The sequence below is a fragment of the Henckelia pumila genome, chromosome 2 (genome assembly GCF_033568475.1).
Source record: "Henckelia pumila isolate YLH828 chromosome 2, ASM3356847v2, whole genome shotgun sequence".
Lineage (NCBI taxonomy): Eukaryota > Viridiplantae > Streptophyta > Magnoliopsida > Lamiales > Gesneriaceae > Henckelia > Henckelia pumila.
In genome coordinates this window covers 89,480,735-89,504,373 of record NC_133121.1, presented here as the reverse complement: position 1 = coordinate 89,504,373, position 23,639 = coordinate 89,480,735, and positions in this window count along the sequence as shown.

Genomic DNA, 23,639 nt, shown 5'->3' with positions numbered 1-23,639 from the left:
CCGATCAGGATCGGAAGCTCCGATGAGCGATCGGAGGCACCGATGTTATTACGTCAGGCATGACGTGTGGTTGGATCGGAAGCTCCGATCAGGACCGGAAGCTCCGATCACCCCTATCCGGAGTCAACAAGTGATATTTTGACACGTGGCAGATCAGGATCTTCGGAAGCTCCGATGGCAGGATCGGACGTTCCGATCGAGGTTCGGACGTTCCGATCAAGGATCGGAAGTTCCGATCGTTGTCTATAAATAGAAGGCCGAGACTTCACTTTCATTTGCCAATTCCGAGTTCTCCTTTCCTTTCTAGTCCTTTTGGAGCTGTTCTAGTCTTCTTAGGCTTGGTCCGGAGGTCGGAGAGGCGTTCGGTAGTCGTAGCGGAGTCGTGCCCAAGTTCTGGAGGCATCGACATCAAAGGGCTAACGACGGACGAAGGTATAGCTTTTGCTTCCTATAAATATTTAGGTGTATGCAATAGCTTAGTTAAGGCTTTTAGAGCACTTTAATGATAGTAGTATCATTTGGCAGTGTAGAGCAGACTATAGGCGTGGACCTAGAGTTGGTAGAGCTTGCACTGTATTGAGGTACGAAAGTACTGTTCGAGATATCCTGACTGAGTATGCATGTATTATATGACTGCATGATTTATATGCCATGATATTATGCTGCATTAATTTGCATCTTGCTGTATCTCCTTCGAGATGTCTGTAGTAGGGTTGTACCCTATCCTGTTAGTGGATGGACTTCCATCGATTTGGGTCCGGCGTATCCACGATTATCTCGGTATGGGAGCCACCTCCTGAAGCGACGGCACAGCGTGCTACATACCAGGGTCCGGTCTGTCTCTGTTATCTGATCCTTGACCTCGAGTCTATAGGGAGTTCACTTTGCATGCATGTATACTCATACTCTCGCACTGAGCGTTTTATGCTCACGTCTCGTACTCTGTATTTTCTGGACACCCTATTCCATGGGGCAGGTTTGCGATTGGACGAGGAGGGTGGATCCAGGAGGGGCTAGTCAGTGGTTGGCCAGCTGGAGCTTCGTCTAGGTTTTATTACTATTGTTTGGGTTTATACAGCTATTCGATTTGGTTGTATATAAAGGATTTCGCGAATTCATTGTATGAAATACTGAAAAGGAAAACAGACATATATCAATGATTGTTTAACAATTTACTAAGACATAAAATAGGCGAATTTAATTTTATGAATCTCACTCCCACTATTTTAACGATTTCACCACCCTCTAGTGAAAACGGGAAACTTTTTCCTTAGTGAGAACATGGAGTCCAATTGACAAACTTATGGTCCCGAATAATATCAGCCAACCATAATTCTCAAAAGGTAGAGCCCAATTGCTTCCAAAGCAACCCCCATGTATTTACCTCATGTCCAATAAGGGCCCAATAATATGACGCCGTTTAAAGTGACATGTCAAGATGACCCATCAATATTAAGTTGTGATGGACGGTCGCCATGTGGATCCCCCAATAATATGAGCCGATCCCATGGGAGTTCCACCCAACTTACAACATTTGTCGATCCAATGTACAGCTTTCCGACGGACGGGCCCCCCCAATAATATGAGCCGGACCGTATCCGCGGGTAGCATCACATACATTGACCGTTGATGGAAGGTAGGAACATTTAAACAATATTTAAATTTCCTTTATTTATCTTGATATAAATTTTAAATCATATTTAAAATGAGGGATTTTATTTATAAAAATATTTGTCTCATCATATTTAATTTATTGCATGCATTGCCGGATTCACGCAATTTATGTCTAAACATGCATACAATCATAATATCACATATTATATAGGATGATCGATTCCATTTCTAATTGACCCGTGGTTGCCAATCACGGGTCTTAGTCCAATCCTAGGTAATATGCAGTATGCAAATGCAATCCTATTACATATGCTTCCAATTTACATTTCTTCAGTCTTCATTGTCTGCTGGGCCCACCATCTTCAAATCTTGATCTCACACTAAATCTAATGTATTTACAATAAATAACAATGACAAGTAGGGGATACATTTTTAGGGGGTGGGAACGGGCTATAAACCAAGCCCACTTTTATTACATATGACATTCATATCGGGCCATAAACCAGGCCCATTAATAAAACCAACAACAATAAAGACAAAATGTAAATTCCTAACATACACCTACAAAATTGGTCATGGCAATCGATCATCCTTATCCAATAACATTTAATTCAAAATTAATTTATTGGATAACATGCTGTGGCAATTCAAATTTAAACAAGATAAAATCATATTTTATATATAAAATCACATTTCACATATAAAATCATATTTTATCTCCATATCAAATAAAATCATATTTTATCTATAAAATCCAATTTTACAAATAAAATCATATTTTACTCAATATATCATAAGATCATATCTTATCATCAATTGTACCAAAATAATTGATTTTCAAAATTCAATTTACGGATAAAATATTAAAATTTTCCAAAAATTCAAATTTATCCAAAATCAATTTTAAAATTTACGGACTCGAACAATTCGATCCGAAATCTCGTGAACCAATCAAAAACAATTTTTGACCGGACCAAAAATAAAATTTTAACATATTAAAATTAATTTTTAATAAAATATTAATTTTTCCCGCGGGCCACCCGGGACACTCCCGGGTTGGCCCGCACCCGGGGCGCGGGCCGGGGCAGCCCGGCTGCCCCCTTAGGGCAGCAACGCTTGCTGCCCTGGCGGCGCCTGGCGCCGCCGCTGGGCGGCGCCGAGCGCTGCGCTGGGCAGCGCACAGCGCTGCCCTGGGCAGCGCCGTGCGCCGCCCTGGGCGGCGACGGTCGCCGCCCTGGGAGGCGCCGTGCGCCCCCTTTGGGCGGCGCCGTGCGCCGCCCCTGGGGGCAGCGACCATCGCTGCCCCTTCCGGGCAGCGATCCAATCGCTGCCCAGGTTTCGCCCCCGGAAAAAAAAAATTTTATTAAAAATATTTATTTTGTTTCAAAAACCGAGACTCAAAAATTTTGTACAATTGATTAATTCAATCGATTGATCTGAGCAACCTGGCTCTGATACCACTGTTGGAGAACTGGCGAGTTCCCAGACCAATTAAACGATTGATACCCGGTGCAGCGGAAGTTTAAAAATTTTCTCATGGAACGATTCCATGGTGTGGGTATCAACCATACAACGATTGAATTATTGTTTGTGTAAAATTTAAATAACAATTAAATAAATTTTACCTCAAATCTCGCAACGAGATTAATGGACACCAACAGAACAATTCTGCTCTTGTTGTCTCTCCCTGGAACCGATGAACGCCTTCAATCAGGTCCACGAACAGAGGTTTAATCCCTCTGATAGATTGCACTAGAAAATCTATCAGAAGTTTTCTGCGAAGAGAATACACGAATTTGATTCGTTATTCCTTACTGTGATTCAAAATCACAGACCGGAATTTCTCTGTGACAGAGCAAGGGGGCGGCCGAAATATTATTTGAGAGAGCTAGGGTTTTTCGATTTTTGCTCTCAAAAATTATGACCTGTTTTGTGTAATTTCTGTACTGAAATAACTTATTTATAATGCAGGCCACTAACACCTTAGGGCCCATTAATCATAAGCTGGGGCCCGACAAGCAAAGCCCGCTCGTTCAGAAATTAATATAAAATTCATCGTGACTCCGATTGATGAAACGATTTCACCAATGTGCACAGAAACCATTTCTGCACGTTTTAAAGTCAAAATACATTTTCCTGAATCCGAATTCAGTGGTTTCCAAAAATGTCCATCCCTATGTCATTTTAGGAAACCCTACTCCCTTACTCTTAATTAAGAAGTCCAACTCCTTAGTTCATTAAATTTAACTCTTTAAATTTAACTATCTCAACGGGGATTAAAACTCCATTACACTGTGTGACCCTCAATGGTTCAGGGATACAGCTAGCCGTGGGCTCACAACTCCTTGTGACTCGGAACAACACTTTCCGACTTGCCCAACGAATCATGGTAAAGCGCCTAGCAACATCGCCCCATGATTCCCTAGGTATCACTGATAGTGCCTACAAGAACCAGTAGATTTTGGTTAGCGTACAGTACGGTCCCTTCATCCATATATCCCGATCGAATCAACAACCATTGGTATATCGAGAGTCGCTCAAGATTCGATAACTATGCAATGCATCTTGAAGATCAAATTAGTGACATCGCATGTGCTACTAAGAAACCATTTCTTAAATCACATCAAGTACTCTGGCCAGAGATTTGTCACACTAATATCTCCTCAGATCGCATAGGATATCCACACTCGCAAGTATGTGGTGAATCCTTGACAACAATGCATTGACTCCTATATGTGTCGTAACTGTACCCAATCTCGACACCTGATGACCCCCTCAGAGTCGGTAAACGAGTCAAAGCACAGTACTAGCATATAGAGTCTCCATGATGTTTCAAGTCGTAAGGACTAATGGTGTACAACCAAAACCGCGGACTTTATCCACTCGATAAGTGATAACCACTTGGAAAGTCCGGATAGGGTAGTTCGACTATTCATCCTATGAATATCCATTTGCATGCTTCGAACATCTCCATGTTCCCTACCAATGAAACGTGGTACTCCGCATCGCAAATGCTAGTCTCAAACTCGAGCGATCCTTATCCTTATTATCGGACGGCTCAATCGACTAGGAACGGTTTTAGAATATACAGTGACTATAAGATGTATTTCATGATAGACATCTCCATGTTCTACCACATCTTACATACACTATAGTATATTCAAGGTCTTTATCAAAACAACAATAGTATATCACAATATAACAATATGAAGTAATATAAAGTCATTGCCATAAAAGTGTAAATAATATTAAACAAAAGATTGTTTATACAAAGAGTCAACAAAGCCCATAGCCACACAGTTGGCTCACTGGGCACCCACTCTTACAGTATATTATTGGATAATTACAGATTCCTTTACTTGGGATTGTATAATGTTATTGGTTTCCGCAGTTTTATTCTGATATCTGTTTAATTAAGTTAATTGCATGCATAAGTTCTGTTTAGTAAGTGATCCGGGTAAGGGTCACTACAGCATAGTTATCGAATCTCGAACAACTCTCAATGTACCAATGGTTGTTGATTCGATCGGGATATTTGGATGAAGGGACTGTACTGTACGCTAACCAAAATCTACTGGTTCTTGCAGGAACTATCAGTGATACCTAGGAATCATGGGGCGATGTTGCTAGAAGCTCTTACCATGATTCGATGGGTAAGTCGGAAATTGTTGTTCCGAGTCACAAGGAGTTGTGAGCCCACGGCTAGCTGTATCCCTGAACCATTGAGGGTTACACAAGTAATGGATTACTAAAACCCCGTAGAGATAGTTAAATTTAAAGAGTTAAATTTAATGGAAGAGAAGTTGGACTTCTTAACTAAAGGGAGTGGGATTTCCTAAAATGACATAGGGATGGGCATTTTTGGAAATCACTGAATTCGGATTCAGAAAAATTATCTTGACTCTAAAAGATGCAGAAATGGTTTCTGTGCACATTGGTGAAATCAGTTTATCAATCGGAGTCACGATGAATTTTATATTAATTTCTAGAACAACGGGCTTGCCTTGTTGGGCTTAAGTTATGGATTGTGGGCTTTAAGGAGTTAGAGTCCTAATACAATTATAACTTAATCTAGTCTAGAAATTATCTATAAATAGGCAGCAGTGTTCGAAAATTCCATACAGTTCATTCTTGAATTTTCGAAAATACTGCATCAAATTATTCAAGAGGATTTTCGAAAATTCCTCTGTCCCTTTTGAGAAAATTCGGACTGTGATTTTTGTGAAAAATTGCAATCCGAATTAACAGATCAAATCTGTTTATTCTCTACGTAAAACTTCTGATTGATTTCTAGTGCAGTCAATCAGAGGGTTTCTGTTTTTTGTTCGTGGACCTAATTTCGGTTATTGATCGTGACGCCATCGGTTCCCGGGATTTACAAGAAGAGCAGATTAAGTTCTGTTGGTGTCCATAATCTCGCTTCGAGATTTTAAGGTAAAATATTTAATTGTGATTATTTTTTTTAATTACACATATTTAATCGTAAAAGTTTTGATACTCTTGATATGGAATCGTTCCATATAATAAAATAAAATTTTTAAACTTCCGCTGCACCGGGTATCAATTCTTGATTGATCTGAACACGTTTTCCAACAAGAAATCCAATTTGCATCACAATATCCTTCTAGGACCGCAGGATATTTTGTATACATTATTCCATAACTATAAGTGTATTTCAAATATCCAAGCACTCTCATTAGTGCTTTCCAATGATCCTCACTTGGATTACTTGTGAACCGACTAAGTTTGTTTACAGTATATGCAAGATCAGGATGGGTACAGTTAGTTAAGTACATTAAACTTCCTATCACCCTTGCATATTCCACTTGTGAAACAGCTTCTCCTCTATTTTTGGCTAAATGTGTACCCAATTCCATAGGTATTCTAGCCGGAGGATGATTTGTGGCATTAAATCGTTCAAGAACCTTTTCTACACAATGAGATTGGGATAACATAATTCCAGCAGGAAGTATAGAGACTTTAATCCCTAGAATAATATCACACAATCCCAAACCCTTCATATCAAAATGTTGTCTCAACATTTTCTTGGTTTTCACAATCAATTCATGGTTACTACCCATGATTAACATGTCATCTACATAAAGGCAAACAATTACATATGCACTTGTAGTACCTTTAATGTAGACACATTTATCACATTCATTTATTGTGAAATCATTTGACAACATTGCAGTGTCAAATTTTTATGCCACTGTTTAGGTGCTTGTTTGAGTCCATACAACGACTTGACAAGTTTACACACTTTTCCTTCTTTTTCGGGTACAATAAACCCTTCTGGTTGTTTTATATATATTTCTTCATCCAACTCTCCATTCAAAAATGTTTTTTTAACATCCATTTGATGTATCTGAAGATCATGCAATGCTGCAATAGCTATGAGAACACGAATGGATGTTATTCTAGAAATCGGAGAGTAGGTATTGAAGAAATCATATCCCTCCTTTTGTCTAAAACTTTGAACCACTAGTCGAGCTTTATATTTATCTATAGATCCATCTTCTTTGTATTTCTTTTTAAGAATCCACTTGGATCCCAAAGATTTACATCCCGGAGGGAGATCAACCAACTCCCACGTATGATTGTGCATGATGGAGTCTATTTCATTTTGTATGGCTTCCTTCCAAAAAGAAGCCTCAGGATTTGATAAAGCCTCTTGAAAAGTTCTTGGTTCATTATCTAACATGTATGCTAGAAAATCAGGACCAAACGACTTTTCAACTCTTACACGCTTGCTGCGTCGTGGTTCCTCGTTGTTTTAATAGGACTGCCTTTAGTGAGATACGTAAGTACTGACCGAGATAGCCGGCATGATATATATGCTTATATGTTGCATTCGTATGTGCTATATGTTTTCCATGATTTACTGCTTTAGCACATGCATGTTTTATACTGGACTGCATCCCATGAGATGTGAATCATTGACAGTTTCCATAGAGAGCTTGTAACTCATCATGGACTCGAGTCAGGTATTGTCAGTTTCCATGTGAGCCTTGTGTCCTGTTTAGATTCGGGTCAGGTTTTGGGGAGGCTCGGCCCCTGGTTTTGCTATCAATTGGAGCGACCACGACGGTGGACTAGACGTTATAGTTGATAGGGGAATATAGGAGCGACACCGCGGACTAGCTATCTGGCACAACCCTGTATATTTCTGGCGGCCCTGAGTATACTGTTTTACCTTGGTTTTAATTACACTTACGTGATGCATATATTATATATATATCATTGCTTATGTATTGAGCGTATTCGCTCACGTCTAGTATTTTTCTGTATGTCTGGACACCCTATTCGACGGGACAAGTGCAGGTACAAGAGGTGTACCCAGTCGCTTGGAGAGGCCAGTGACCAGTGGAGTCAGCAAGATTAGCTGTAGGTTTTCACCCTTAGGATTATTTGTATTCGATTGCGTTGTATATTGGTTTATTTAACCGGTTGTATTCTGTCGGTCAGCTTTATTTAAGTCTTTTGCAGATTTATTTTAAATGCATGATTAATTATGCTTTAATTTTGATTAGGTAGTGGATCCGGGTTGGGTCGCTAAAAGTAGTTAAATACGAGTCGAGCTCGAGCTCGAGTAGTATGCTACTCGAGCTCGGCTCGGCTCGATTGCGCCCCTAATCCAAATTGCCTTTTCTACAACAAAAAAAAAAAAGCAACCCCATTGCTGGGTTACAACATCTGTATCTACTACATATAATTTAGTAGTAATTAACTTCTTATCAATCCTTCTTAAGCAAAAGAAAACCCAAAATTGGAACTAGCATCTTTCTGAAACTTCTCAAACACTGAGAATTCCTGAATATATCTCAATCAATACTGATTATAGTCTTAACAATCTCACTTGATCCACTGCAGCTCATACTTAGCCCAACAAGATCAATCAATCATTGAAAACTTACATGTATCGATCAACAATTCTGATCTCGCTGCCAAGTCTCCTAATCCCAAATACCTTGAAATTACAAGATCCGTATCGAATGCATCATTCATATCTCTGACGAAGTCAGACAATAATCTAATAATCCAAGTAAGAATAAATCCCCCTACTAGATCTATCCGTCTAGTAATTCTTTTAATAACCAAACAAATCCTATTTGTGTGAAATGAACACTAGGGAATATCCATCCTAATACTATTCCGACCACAGCAGATTTAATCATATTTCTCTGACTGATTCAGATGATAGTAATTCAATTCCCATGGCACTAACCCAGTACCAATATCAAATTCATAGGAAAATTAATTTTGGTAATTATACCCCTTGTAATAACTGTGCAAAATATCAAGACTCGGGTAGCTTCCCCCAATATCCTATCTGGAATAAACCTCCCAGAAATCACCGGTGTAGATTGCGCTTCCTATCCATTTTGATCAACCCAGCACAGTCTTCAGCACCTGGTATAATCCATCACTGAATCTATGATGAAAATTCATCATCAGTAACCAATCATCTTTGGCACTATTTCAAGTCTCTGACTTTCTGAATCATTCTAGGAAAAGCCTAGAACCGATCATATGAAAACTAGCACAACTCAAATCCTGAATATGCAAACATCTGAAAATTCAACCCAAATTGAATACTGATTCAACTAAAACACTTGGAATTAAATTTTGAAATTCGCAATTGAAGGCCAAGAATCTATCTGCTCAGAATGTTAACTAGCCAAGGAATATCCCTTCCAAAACTATCCTGACAGCAGAAGTTTGGCGCTAACTAATTTTTTTCCTCGGGTACTAAATCTGGTATCAAGCTCTATCTTTTACAAGAAATTCCACATGTCAAAAATCCATACCCCTATTGTGACTGTTGTAAACCACCAGACTAAGATAGTCTCCCCATGAATAACCATTTGAAGCAAGAAAAACTCTCAGACACCCTCTGAAGCATGAAAGGCTCCCAGAGTAATACAAGCATGGGCTCGCACTTCCTCTCCCTATAGTCATATATCCAAACAATCCAAAACCCTCGGTATATCCCATCACTGTGCCTTTGATGAAAATACCTCATCCTTGACAAACACTATGTCTCGATAGAATATTCTAGGAAATAGAACTATTCAAATGAAAATATGCATAATTTCATCTCAAATACACATTAAAACAAGTGCAAATTGCTCAAAAATCCCCAATACAAACATGTTTTGCTCTGCACTCCCTAGCCACTTTTTTGTACCACATTTTTTGTTAATTTGTACTACATCTTGTAAGGTTTTGTACCACATCTTGTATTGTTTTGTACCACATTTTATGACTAAGGACCCCAAAGCAAAACATGTTTGCATTTGGGGATTTTTGAGCAAATTGCCCTTAAAACAAATGTCTGATTCTTTATTTAATATAATCAAGATAATCCCTAAGATTAAAATTACAATACTTGAACCAATAACTCAGGTTCTATACAATCTTTATTATAATATCATGTAATAAATAACTTATTCAAAAGATTATACTGAAAATATGTACAATACAACAACAACAACTAGTACATAAAATATCTAGAATCAAAATACAATGATCCAAATACTTACAACTGAAATACTGTTTACAACAAATCTTAATACAATATTTAAAACTCAATACAACGGAAATCTTACAATCTGACTATACGCGGAAATCTTTCATTCCGTCTACTGATCTTGAACATGAGGTTTTCCGAAAGCATAATCATGTCAGCGGACCTCTTCCTCGGAAGATCTAAAAGATCTTACGAATCTACCTGATCCTTTCAATATTGGGTTCCTTATTTGGTAGATGAGATAATGTCATTCTGACAATTTTTCCAACCACTAGTGGAGAATCTTCCGGGGTGGCTTTTTTGGTCGAAGCGGAATGGATGAGTACATGTCACACATTCCATTCAACCTTGAGAAGTGCCTGGAGTTGATAACTAGATCTTATGCCAATCTCGACAATGGAGATCTTGAAAAAGCCTAGATATCTTGCTATTCCAATTCCTGTTATTGCTATCGTCATTGAATCCATCTTGTTATCCTACAAAGGATAACTCAATATCAATACTATGTCCCAAAAAATCTTATTGCATGCTCTGATACCATAAATGTAGTGACCCGCACCGTGATCACCTACTAATCAGAAGCTTAAGCATGCAATTAAACAATAAATAAACTTAATCAGAGTAAAAATGCGGAACTTAAATAAACTAATACCAGAAAATTATAACCTAGTGTTCAATCCTGCAATCCTGTCTTGATCATCACCTAACCTCCCAATCCTCGGGAGAACTATAATCAATGATTTTTTAATAGGGAAAGGCTGCATGCCAGCTAGACTTAGCTTTAGTAAACCATAATCCATGATTTTTTAATTAAATTTTAATATCATATAAATATATATTATATATGCATACACAACCCATATCTTCTATGCATTTTGTTTTTAGGATAAAACATCATCTTATAAATTAACCCAAGTCATGGATTACAATTTTCAAGAGCACTAACACTGGGAAAAGCTTTTTTGAAAAGAATAAAAGAAAAAAAAAAAGAAAACATTTCTAATTATGATTACTTTAGTGTTATTGGAGGATACGTACTCAATCTAATTGGTATTCAAAAGATAAATATGGGGATTTTATTCTTTTGAAGTAATTTAAGTGTCCCATGCTTCCAAGTTAAGAAACTTTACTTTACACCAAATCAAAGTTTTATTTTATAAAAAGTATATAATCCAATATATTGTATTATGAGACATGACTACACTACTCTTTTACACATGGGGATGCTTCTTGAATTGAAGGGTTTGCATGGGGCCTCTCCATCGTTTTGTTGAAGGTTTCGGAGAAATGACATCTTCATCAATAACAACATTTTTTTCAAGTCCCCAGTCCGAAGTAAATGGCTATACATAATTGCATATATATCTTAAGTTATCATTATATCTATCGAAGATATTTACGACGATTCAACGATCATAAGTAATTCATAATATTTTTGGCTATGCAATGGCGGAGCTAGGATTTCAGCTCCGCCCGGGCTAAAATTTTTCAGCGAGAAATTCAAAAATCATGGAATCTGAAAACATCGATTATTCAGAAAAAACAGTAAATTTTTTATTTAAAAAAAATCGTCTCAAAAAATAATTACGAAAAGATTAAATATTTTTTACTGTATATACAAATTTCATCATGTTTTGGTCGATATACCTTATAAAAATAGGATCATTATAATTTCATAGAGTTTTAGAAGATAGAAAATGAAAAATATCATACTAGGACAAAGACATACATAAAGAACTACACATTTTTTGTTTTTTTTTAACTAGTTTTGAAAACTAAAAGATAGGCTATTTAATTTTTGTAATTGGATTATCCGGGCTAGTATAACATTAGCCCCAAAAATAACTCTTAAAAAAAATTTCAAAATTTTTGGGCTATATAAATTTTTTAAAAATAATTGGGCCACCCGGGCTGAAGCCCGGGTGGACCATTACCTCCCTCCGCCTTGTGGCTATGACGTCAAACGGATTTACCTGTTTGGAGTTTGGACTACTTGTGAGTTGTGACAATTTAATTAACAATGAAAGTAATATCTTCAGTGCAGGGCCGATCCTTAACATTTTTAGGCCTAAGTCGAATTTTTTTAAAAAAGTCCCGGAATCACATTCTTTTAGTTCCATGATAACCTCTTCAAATTAAATCAATATATTAAAAAAAATTTATTATAATTAAACAATAAGATCAAACAAGTCCAAAATTATCTCTAAGCAACCCGCCTTATAGTTTTGGAGCTAAAAATACTAATTAAGTTTTTATAATCAAGTTGTTCAGTAATTTCTTTCTCAATTGACAACATAATCATTCAATCTTTCTTGTGACATAGTTGATCAGAGAAAAGATTTGATGATCTTTGACTTTGAGAAACTTCTTTCTGCACTTAGGAGGCATGATAAACCTAAGAATTTAACAATTCAATGAAAATTTTAATAAATAATTAAAAAAATTACATACACATCTTCTTTATTGAAAATTTAGAATAAATAATCACGATTTTCGTACCACATAAGATTTTTCACTGTGACCATTAAGTATTTAAGTGCATACAAATTAATTGATCAAACAACTTGCAAACACCGTATAGACATTAGACAATCAAATTTCAATTATCATATTTTGATCAACCATAGTTCATATAATCATTCCATAAAACTAATTCGAACAATTGATCATACCAGTTTACGTTTCGTAATTCAAACTTCTCATTCAAATTATTTTTGCACATTAATCCATTAAAAAATTATCATTATATCTAAACCTAGTAACTAGTCATGAAATAATCAAATAAAAAATAGGAAAACATAGATCATGGGATAATTGAGAAAAAAAACCTTCAAAAGAAACCTATTCTGTCATGTCGTAATATTGAATGTAGAAAAACTTGAAATCTATTTTTGCTTCGGCAGACTTCCGCTTATGCTTTGGAGTTTGGAGAAAGGATGAGTTAATAAATTTTAATTGAGCTATGACTTATAGTATTTTTAAAAAAATATGGGCCCCCAAATTTTTTGGACCTGAGTCATTGGACTCTTTTTACTCATAAAAGGAACGTCACTGCTTCACTTCAGTGTATCATTCGACCTTATATCCATATCTCACTGTCCCAAGTTCATCCAGTGATTATAAATATGTCATCGCATGTATTTTTTCATACTCATAAATTTACATCAGCGTCATCATATGAAAAATAATGTGGCTTCCTTTATAGTCGTATCCCAAAGGTAGGACCGAACTAACCATCGTGAACTTATGTTATGAAGAGTATCGATTCTTCATCTTGGCCAAAGCAGATGTTATGCAAGCAGGCCTTCAACTTTAATTAGAAAATGTTCCTCTTTCTCCTTAGCAATTGGACAGGTCGTTCACTGGGAACTACTACTAAAAATGTGATAAGTTTTGTCAATTAGGTGACATGACTTATAATGTCCTTTCAATTTCAATAAAGAAAATAAAATAAAATAATGACAAATCATACGGGGTTTTAAAAATTGAAGGACTAAACAGCTTTCCATGTACTAAGAATGTCCCACCACATTCACCTTTTGAAGGAGAGATTGTAAATCGCTTTGGCCTAAAAGCTACTCACCAAAATTATTGAGTTATTGGGCAGGTAATTTTCCGATGATACATTAGCAAACATTTACATGAAACTCATATATTAGATGATCAGTGGCGTACTCAGGATTTTCAATTAGGAGGGGCAAATTCAATAAATTTTAAAAATTAATTCAATACACCATATAATAAATGTCATATATTAACTTTATTACAATAACACATCGAAATTTCATAATTTAAAAATGCTGAATAATAATTTCATTATCAACTCACACCTCACTCAATACATCATATCAAACAATCATTTAACAATATATCATCTCCCAACCTATTACGAATTGATTTTTTTTTTTATGATTTTCATTGATGAAAACTCCCTCTCAACAATTATAACGAATATTAATAATGCTAAATTTAAAATTAAATCTATATACCAAAGAATATAATTTATGTTTATTTGATTAAACCATTTTTTTATAAGCAAGCTCGCTAATCAAAACAATTTTAAAAAACCAGCTGCTATTTCGCATGTCAAAAATAAAGTTATAAAACTAGTTCTAAAATGTATTACCTTTAGGGATGTAAACGAGCCGAGTCGAGCCGAACAGTATTAGGCTCGGGCTCGGCTCGTTAAGTATATGTCGAGGCTCAGGCTCGGGATCGGCTCGGTTAGGGATGTAAACGAGTCGAGCCAAGCCGAACAGTATTAAGCTCGGGTTCGGCTCGTTTGGTACCCAAGCCCGAACCGAGCTTTTATCATAAATGATATGAATCTAGAAAGCACTCGCAAATTCATATTATTCCAAGATTCCTTCCGTGATTTACATTCGAGAGTTGAAAGGTTTGGAATTCATGGCAATCAAGTTGGAGTACTTGAAGATTAATTTGGAAGTTGCCTATGTGTTCTTGAAGTGTTGAAAGTCAAAAACAGTGAAGAAAATAGCATTGAAGCAGAAGAAGTCTCGCTCGAGCGAGCGCAGGGGCAAGTGCGAGGCAGAGTCTTCCTCGCTCGAGCGAGCATGCACATCCGCTCGAGCGAGCGAGGTTTTTTGGAAATTTACACATACTTCGGCATGTTGTGTGTGTGTTCGGGATTTTGATATTTTGATGTTATTTTCTTATTTTTGAGAGTTTTAATTATACTAAAAAACTTTCTAGATGATATCTTTGATATCATTAGGCTATATTTTGCATTATTTTTTATTTTTTATTGTAAACTATAAATACTTTTGTTTATTTCATTAATAATAATTCAGATTCATTTTATACATGAATTATTGAAATTCTCTCAAGAATTTTATTCAAAGCTTTGCTTTGGCTTTTCAAATCAAACTTTTTCCGATTTAATTACTTGGAAGCGTTTGTCGATTGTTTCTCAATGAAGATTGTCAGATACAAGTTATTTGAAGGTTTTCTTTGGTTTTAATTGTCGTCATTTCTATTGTTAATCGTACCGTCAATTAAAGGTGGAAATCCAAAATCCTATCAATTTTACTTGTTTCAAAGATTGGGTAAAACTTTGGATATTTTTTTTATTGATTAGAGGGTGCGATTAAAATTGTAATCATGTTTGCTAATCTTACGCATCAAGATTCATATCATTTGGTATCAAAGCCAAGGTTTTGAATCAAGTACAATGTTTGAAAGAAAATTCGATGGGTATAGGGAGAGTGAAATGAGATTTGATTATGGGAGTAGGAGAGAGAGAAAAATTGATGTGTATAGAGATGATGATGGTTGTCGTGGAGAAAAAGATTTTGAATATTATTTGGATAGGATTAAGAAAAATAAAATTCCATCGTTTGATTGATATTCGGATTCGGAATCATATTTGAAGTGGGAGAAAAGAGTAGATAATATATTTGATGGTCGTGATTTTTCTGAATCTAAGAAGGTTATAAACTTGTCTTACAAGAGTTTACAGACTATGCTTGCACTTGGTGGGATAAAGTGATGGTGAATAGGAAAAGACATGGAATGAGTCCTATTTCTACATGGGACGAGATGAAGAGAGCTATGCGGATACGTTTTGCTCCTAATGAGAAGAAAAGTGGAGTTTCCAAGCGTGAACATCAAGGTACATCTAAATTTTCAAATTCTAGTACCTTTGATATTATATGCTTATGGTGTCATAGAACAGATAAGCATGATATGAGCCAATGTTTTAATAAGGCTATGGTGAAAGTGGTGGATTCTCGTGTAGAGCTTGAATCTAATGTTGTCGTAGAGGTTGAATCAAAAGTTGAAGTTGAGTCAATAATTGAGGATGAAACAAAATTGATTGATGATGAGAGTGTTGAAATTTGTGCGGTGGAAGGTGAATGACTTGATGAAAAATCTTATATTATGCATGATGTGATTGATAGTGGTGTTGATGTCACTATTGAATCTAGTAATGAGTTATTGGATTCATGTATTATTTCCTGTCCATTGGTCCCAAAAGAAATTTTTGATGTTCAATTGGAAATTGAAAATTTGAGTGATATGGCTGAAAAAAAGTGTGAAGAAAAAAGTGAGATAGCCATGGAAAAAGAAAAAGATCAAAAAGAAAAAGAAGTGGCCGAAAGAAATAGTGTTCAAAAGAGTGAGATAACCTTTGAGAGAAAAAAAAAGAGGAAAGAAAAGAGAGGAAAGAGATCAATAAAAAAATAAAATATTATGGACCAAAGTTGTGAGGTTGAAATTTTTCTGCAAATGAATAAAATCCCTAAAGTATTTATGTACAAAGAGGTTTTATCTCATTGTGATGATATAGTCGGTTCAATCCCGAGCTTGGTTATTTCTTCTTTGCAGGTTATAAGAGACGTTTTGATGAACAAGCAAATGGGATTTAATGCAAGAACATTAATCATGATTGATCAATGTAGAGTTGAGTACACACAAGGTAATAGGCAAGATTTGAGGACAAATCTTTTTGAAGAAGGGGATTCTGATATGAATCTAAAAAGCACTCGAAGATTCATATTATTCCAAGATTTATTCCGTGATTTACATTCGAGAGTTGAAGGGTTTGGAATTCATGGCAATCAAGTTGGAGTACTTGAAGATCAATGTGGAAGTTGCCTATGTGTTCTTGAAGTGTTGGTAGTCAAAAACAGTGAAGAAAATAGCATTGAGGCAGAAGAGGTATCGCTCGAGTGAGCATCCACGTCCTCTCGAGCGAGCGCAGGGGCAAGTGCGAGGCAGAGTCTTCCTCGCTCGAGCAAGCATACATATCCGCTCGAGCGAGCGAGTTTTTCCGGAAATTTACACACACTTCGGCATGCTGTGTGTGTGTTCGGGATTTTGATATTTTGATGTTATTTTCCTATTTTTGAGAGTTTTAATTATACTAGAAAACTTTCTAGATGATATCTTTGATATCTTTAGGCTATATTTTGCATTATATTATATTTTTTATTGTAAACTATAAATATTTTTGTTTATTTCATTAATAATAATTCAGATTCACTTTAAACACAAATTATTGAAATTCTCTCAAAAATTTTATTCAAAGCTTTGCTTTGACTTTTCAAATCAAACTTTTTCTGGTTTAATTACTTGGAAGCGTTTGTCGATTGTTTCTCACTGAAGTTTGTCAGATACAAGTTATCTGAAGGTTTTCATTGGTTTCAATTCTCGTGATTTCTGTTGTTAATCGTACCGTCGATTAAAGGTAGAAATTTAAAATCCTATCAATTTTACTTGTTTCAAAGATTGGGCAAAACTTTGGATCTTTTGTTTATTGATTAGAGGGTGCGATTCAAATTGTAATCGTGTTTGCTAATCTTAAACATCAAGATTCATATCAATAAAGTTCAGCTCGGCTCGTTTACTACATATGTCGGCTCGAGCTCGGCTCATTTATCGTATTAAACGAGTTTGGCTCGTTAAACGAGCTGGTTTTCACGCTCGTTAGCTCGTTTAGTAGGTTCGTATTCTGAATCGTTAAGTGGGCTCGGACTCATTTTTGAACTTGTGAAGTCTAACTACAATACAATACATCTCTATAAATTAATTATAAACTAAAATTAAAATTTTCTTAAATAAAATAAAAATGAAAAACATAATTTAAAAAAAACGTCTCCAAAAATTGACTTTTTGGTGTTAAAGAAAAAAGTTCTATAACTTCCATTTGAACACCAAACCAAGATTCCAAACCGATTTATCCCATAATTCAAATAAACACATTGTCATTAATATTAATCACATTTTCAAGTTCCTAACTTAACTCGCCCAGAATTTCGAAAAACAATAAGCATCTTCGCAACCTTAAATAAAGGATATAGTTTTGACATGTTTCAGCAGAAAAATCATATATAATCTATATGTTCATAAAATTAAGTTATTCCAACGCCAAATGGAAGACAAGACAAAGCACAACAAGTTTGTTTGTAGTGCACACTAATAAAATTCTGCATGAATCAAACTCATTCAACTCGATTAATAAACTACATGTAGACTGAACCTACTATTAAAGCATAAATCTGAAGCTAACACACTAAACGAGCCACCTAAAAGAGCCGAGCTCGAGCTTCCTAGCTTATTAATGAACATGTTCGCGAGCTAACGAGTCGAACATCCTTAAGCTCAAGCTCGGCTCGTGAATATTACCGAGCTCAAAATTAAGCTCGGGCTCAACTCGATAAGCTTAATGAACTAGCCCAAACAAGCTTATTCACGAGCCGAGCTCCGAATAGCCCGCGAACAGTTCGGTTTGTTTACATTCCTAATTAACTTCATCAGGGAGATATCAGATGGATAAAACTGAGCAAACTGAAGTAACTTTTCTTTATCACATTCAAGGCAAAAGGCTTTTGTTTTATTTTTAAAAAATATGGGACAATACAAAGCATAATGAAAAATTTATGGGAAAATAAGTTTTTTGGTCCATTAAGTTGTCCATGTTTTGGTTTTGGTCCATTATCTTCTTCAATATGGGTTTTGGTACACTAACTTTGCATTTTCATTATTTTTTGGTCCAACTGCATACGTGTCAATTTCTGATTGGTCCAAAATGATGACGTGGACCAATCAGAAACTGACACATATGCAGTTGGACTAAAAAACACAAAAAATGCAGAGGTAATGTACCAAAATCCACATCAAAAGGGTTAATGGACCAAAACCCAAAGGGGGTAAAGTTACCAGACCAAAAAACTTATTTTTCCAAAATTTATTACAGACCAAAATAAATTTATTCTTATTTTATTCATCAAAGATCATCTTAATCAATGTATAATTAAATTAATATTTTATAAATATAATATATACATAGTACTAAGTGTTATAAATATATTATTATTATAGATGATTATCTTATTAAAGATATGTGATCAAGATAAATATGTCAAAATAATATTTATAAAGATTTGTATCTTGTAATCTTTTTCTATAAATAGGGGTGATTGAGTTCAATGAAAATTGCACCTGAGTATTAACTCATATGATTTTCTCTTCTCTCAATTCTCTTTAGTCATCTCTCTATTTCTATTACAATTATAACACGTTATCAGCACGATGTTGTAACCAATTGAGAATGAAAATAATTCTCATTTTATTGATGTTATTGGAATAGCACAACGTGTTGTCAATACTCAAATTTATGAGAGATATTCATTGGTGTTCAAGAAGTAGCACAGTAAAAATAATTGATATATTGATGCACGTAAAATATCATGAATATGTTGATGACTATAAAATAGCATAACATGATTTTATATTGAGAATTTGAAGAAATTCATGATCATGATATAATATATTGAGAATTTTGAGAGATTCATGATTACAATTTTGATATATCGAAAGATATTCTTGAATTCATGATATAATATATTGAATATTGAGATATTCAAGATTAAGATCTTATATAAGATCAAATATATTGAGAATCTAAAGATATTCCTAGTTATAATATAATATGTTGAGAATCTGAATAAATTCGTGATAAAGATGTGATATATGATTTCGTATATTGAGAAAGTGAAAAAAATCATGATTGATATCTGATATGATATCAAATATCTACAAATATCATTGAATAAATTGATCTCATGTCAAAATATATCAATATTGAAATATTGATAAAAAGAAGCAAGATTTGATAATATTCATGAAGAATATTAATATAAGATCCAAGATTTGGAAATATTCTCGAAGAATATAATTTTATGCCCTTTTGATTGTTGAAGATCTTATGAATTGAGAAATTTAGTACAATTTCTCAAAGAATATCGATGTGTGATCTAAAATTGTCAATATCCATAAGAAAAGGTAATTTAAGATATATGTGAGATATATATCAAAAGATATTGATTTGATATCGATTAAAATCATATATTCGTTCTTAATTCTCTAGAAAAAGCATGATCTATTATTTGTCACTATTTTTATGAATAGCGACTTGATGTTCAATGATGAACTGCATAGGCTTTTGATTGAAAATTATGAATGTGCGGTAGTAAGATCGCAACACTATCAACCGAAAAAGAAAAATAAATGTTAAACCCAATGAATTGGACTATCATCTATATTGGGCAAAGACGATGATGGATTGATGGTAGTCTGTGCATGATGATTTCAATGAGTTTATTTTTGACTAACTTCAAGTCATTTTATTTATTTATTGAACTAATTTATTTTTGGTAAATTAAGTTTGTTTTTTTTAAAACTAAATTGTGAAAAATTCTAGATGTGTTTTGTTTTGATTAACTTAAATTATTTTAATGATATAAAATAATATCAACAAAATTTGTATATGTATTCTATTGGTTAATAAATTGGACGAGATGTCACATTAATTGAATATGCATTTTGATGATAATTTTTTCTGATTTAAGAGTTTTATAGTTTAAGGATATATTGGGTTGTTAAATATTTATGCCATAAATTTTGATTATGGATTTAAATTCTTCAATTTTGATTGTGGATATAAATTTTTGATTTTTTCAAAATCATTTGATTTAGCTAATGTTGTCCATTCTTTTATGAGAATGTGACAGTGTCAATGAACATCGTTGATACACTGTAGTTTAATTATTCAAGGAAGACTATGTTATCTCGTATGAAGCGAGATATGAATTATGAATTCGGCACAAAATATTGAGATATACATCACAATCAAGCATTGTACTAAATATACATCGTTATCTCGTATCATTATCGTACCTGAAGTACGTAAAGAGATTTTATTGATATCCATCAATCAAGATATAAAATTTTGTGGAGACCGTTGATGTCTACCCAAATTATATATTTCATCGTATGTTGATATGAATGCATGAAAGATCTTGAAGATCGTTTGATTGACGATGAAAAAAATTGATTTGATATTATAAAATAGTGATATACAATATTGACATATATGGATTTTTGAATAAGCCAAAAGTTTCTGGATCGATAAATATGGATATTTTTGAATCAAAGATCCAGAAGATTTTATGAATTCTTATTGGCTTATCAAATTTGATATCACTATCATTAGCTCAAATTGATATAGAATCCCCATATTATCTGGAATGAATAAATAACGTGAACCCACAAAGCGCAACATGATATTTGCGAAAATATGTATTGAGAAAAATTTCCAGAATATATAATCAAGACAAGCTTGATCAAAAGAGAATATGCATATCAATTTTATTATTATAAATACGTGGTTTAGTTGATTTATTTTGCCTCCAATCAACTACTAAACCATGAGAATAAATGCGTCATAGTTGGGGATATCTGAAATATATATTATGTCAAATGCTCATGTAATGAAAGTTAATATTTGTGCGAGAAATGTACTACAATAAATCTCTTGAAGGGATTGTAAATATGTTGAAAATAAATTGAATCTTATGATAAATTATCTTAAGAAATGAGATTTTATGACGCGGAATTCTCATTTATTATTCTTGTAAAACAATGTTTCCAACATTGAGAGGGAGGAAATTGAAGCTACAAGAATATTTGAGATCGATCCCAATAAAATATAAAGTGAACATGAGTTCAAAGTTTAAATCTCAAATACATTATTTAATCTTGTGTATAAGATCATTTAGCTTCATTTATATTCAAGTTGAACAATTTAAATTGTCTTTAGTGACGAAGAACCCCTTTAAAGAAAATGAGTGAATATCTCAATGTGAAAAGAATAATGGAGGCTGGTCGTTATGAAAAGAAATTAATGTCCTGTAGGACCATATCTTATATTACTTGCAAGTAAATGAAAAAGGGCGCTAGAAGTGTGAACGACCAATTATTTCAATGAATCCAATTTGGATTATGTTATTCCTGAAGAATAATAAGTATATTAAAAATTGAGATTTCACAAATTATTTGGGATCGAAATGATATAATCATATGTGTGTTTTGCTATTATGCAAAATGATGATTATTTTAAACTGAAATTTGTTGAAATTTTCAATAACAATGATATGTGGCAATATAAGAAAATTTTAGCAAAGTTTCTCAAAATATTTCAAGCGGATTATGAGAAAATATTTGCACTTATCGTGGATGCACTGATTTGATGGTGATACATATAGAATCATCCTCGAAGGATTTGATGGTCAAAATATTATTTTTGCCAACTTGAAGAAGAAGAAAAGATATTTGGTCTTAAAATACCATATATATGGCAAAATCAGCATCTGAATCAATTTTTGACAAATAAGTGCACAAGTTTGGAATAAGACGAGTTAATAATTTCAAGTGATCTTTGCGAATAAGACGAGTTAATAATTTCAAGTGATCTTTGCAATAGGGAGAGCAATCAAAGTGTACTTTTTTTCCCTTTTTTATGATTTTTTCCATGTGATTTTTCATAACAAGGTTTTTAATGAGGCAATTAACAAGTATCGCGAGCTGTCTTACTCTTTTTCCTTCATTAGGATTTTGTCTCATTGGGTTTTTCCTGATAAGGTTTTAACGAGGTGTATCCATCGTCGGAAAGATATCCAAAGAAGGTATATGGTGTTGTACTCTGTTGGGATCGGTTCAGAGGGTAGAGGGGGGTGAATACACTCTGAAACTTTTTCTTTCTTTTCAAAATGATCAAGTGAAGTTTAGTTCACTTAATCTGTTTTCTCAACTTTTAAAACGGTTTGAACAACTTAAATAGTGCGGAAATAGTTCAGAGGTTTTAGTGATACAAAAGCAAGTTATAACACGATGTATGAGCAATATATAAGATAAATATGCAGTAAATACTAAGGCACGATTTATGGAAGTTCGAAGGCTTAATCCTTCTACGTCTCCCCTTCTTCCACTTAGGAAGGAATTCACTAGAAGACTTTGGTTATTATAACGTCTTGCAATACACCCACTTCAGACTTAGGAATTATCCAATGCCTAATCCAAAACTCCTAGATTTACACAGATAAGATTCTCAGTTCTTATCAGACTGGTGGAAGCTTTCAGAGTAGCTTCAAGTCTCTTTAATAATGAATACAATCCGGTTGAGCTTCTCAAATTGCAGAGCGGTCGAGAGGCTTGGAAACCCTAGGATGATCCTTGAAGATCAGATATGTAAACTGTAGGCGAGGGTTTGTTTGAGCAGCAAGTGAATGATCTTGTAAGTGTGCTCAAGTATTGCTTCAGTATATCAGATGAGGACTTCTGATAGTATTCAAGTGATTGAGTTGATTGAGATTTTTCGTGTTGCTTGTCTTCTCTTCTCTTGTCACTTCTTGAGCAATCTTCCCTTTATATAGGTCAATCATCAACGTCTTTATTTTGAACGTTCTGATGCTGCATTGAATGCACATTTAATGCTTCATAAATGCATTGATGATTCTGCATGAAGATCGTACACTTCTTTAAATGCAGACAACTTCCAGGGTCCAAAACTGGTATAAATGGTCGAATCCTTTATCTGTAGCCATTCTGCGTTTTTGCCATTTTAGTGCAACCTGTTGTCTCGATGCAAGAGTCAACAGATCTTCTGATACGCCGGTTCTGCTTTTGATAA